At 44.4% G+C, this 1809-nt stretch overlaps 1 pseudogene; it reads left to right on the forward strand.

Annotated features, from left to right (window-relative positions):
* The first annotated feature begins 452 nt into the window (after positions 1–452).
* LOC150013565 (small ribosomal subunit protein eS17 pseudogene) lies at positions 453–829 on the forward strand (annotated as a pseudogene).
* Positions 830–1809: the final 980 nt, after the last annotated feature.

Below are 1809 nucleotides of genomic sequence, written 5' to 3' on the forward strand. Positions count from 1 at the left end.
GTTATCTAAATTAGATTTTATGGTACATCATTTTAACAACATCCTTTTCAATAGATCAAACTCTCTGGTTCTTCTATCTTTTCAATGCATGTCAACCTTGGATGAACCCAATTATCAGCCAAGGACTGTTGGGGAAAATCTCACAATCGGGCAGATTTTAACTATAAATTTATGAACTCAAATCTCAAATGAGCCCTCAAAACTACCCAGCAGTCATACAATGTTTCCCCAGCCAACTCTCACTCTTTAACTCTCCAAAATTACAAGTTCAGAACTTTGCTGTTGGGAATGGATCCGCAACCCATTTGTGAATAAGGCAGGTGAATCGACACTGTCCGTGCTAGAAAAGCATCAACTACTTGAGATCCACAAACGACGGTGGCCTTAAAAGGATGTTTGAGACCACCTCAAATTTCCATATGTTCTGGCTCTTTCACCAGGGACTGGCCAACATGGGCCATGTTTGCACCAAGGCCATAAGGAAGGCAACCGGGGTCATCATCAAGACGTGCTACATGCGCCTGGGCAATGACTTCCACACCAACAATCACTTGTGTGCGGAGATTGTCATTATCCCCAGCAAGAAGCTCCGAAACAAGATAGCGGGCGGTGTCACCCGTCTGATGAAGCGGACTCAGAGAGGCCCAGTGAGAGGCATCTCCATCAAGCTGCAGGAAGAGGAGAGAGAGAGGAGAGAGAATTATGTGCCAGAGGTCTTAGCCCTGTCAGATCATTGAAGTTGATCTTGGACTTTGGCAGTCTAGCCAACCTGCAGGTCACTCAGCCTACAGTTGGGGTGAATTTAAAAACACCACGTGGAGCTGTTTGACTCCTTCTGCTGTGCTACTGTAATATTATCAATAAACCATCAACAACCAAAACAAACAAACAAAACAAAACTCCATACATTCTGGGTTAAAGTCAAGGCGGAATATCCTGAGATTGCCACAGAAGCCCTGAAAAGCCTGCTTCCCTGTCCAACATCCTGTCTTTGTGAAGCAGGGTTTTCTGCAGTGACAGTGACCCAAATGAGATTACGGAGTAGACTGGACAGAAGCAACACACTTTGGGCGTCACTGTCTCCCATCACCCCCGGATGGGACCATCTAGTTGCAGGAAAACAAGCTCAGAGCTCCCATGGATTCTATATTATGGTGAGTTGTATAATTATTTCATTATATATGACAAAGTAATAATAATAGAAATAAAGTGCACAATAAATGTAATGCATTTGAATCATCCTGAAACCACCACCACCCGCCCCCGCCATCTGTGGAAAAGTTCTCTTCCCTGAAACTGGCCCCTTGTGCCAGAAAGGCTGGGGACCACTGGGTTACACTAAACTGAACCCTCTGACATCTTAGCATCGATTTGCAGCAGAGTAGCGTGTGTCTAGGTTTAACTCACAGGTATCTTTGGGATGAGACTCTTAATCTCATTAATCTCATCAGCACTACACTTTGGACAGATTGTCACCACTAAATCAAATCTACAAAGGTGAACTCAGAATCCTGCTATTCCTCCAAGCCCTGACTTATTTTTTTACTTTTAATTTTAAAAATATGTTTATTGATTTGAGAGAGAGAGAGAGACATCGATCAGTTGTCTCCCGTACATACCTCGGCCGGGGATCAAACCAGCAACCTAGGTATGTACCCTGACCTGGAATGGAACCTGCAGCCCTTTGGTGTATGAACGATGCTCCAACCAACTGAGCCACCCAGCCAGGGTCAAGCCCTGATTTATTGAAAGCTTTGCAGTCACTGAGGCTGAATGTCGAACTTGGACCTACAGCCTATATTTCCATAT

The sequence above is a fragment of the Furipterus horrens genome, unplaced genomic scaffold, assembly GCF_987537825.1.
Source record: "Furipterus horrens unplaced genomic scaffold, mFurHor1.1.pri manual_scaffold_4, whole genome shotgun sequence".
In the NCBI taxonomy this organism is placed as follows: Eukaryota; Metazoa; Chordata; class Mammalia; order Chiroptera; family Furipteridae; genus Furipterus; species Furipterus horrens.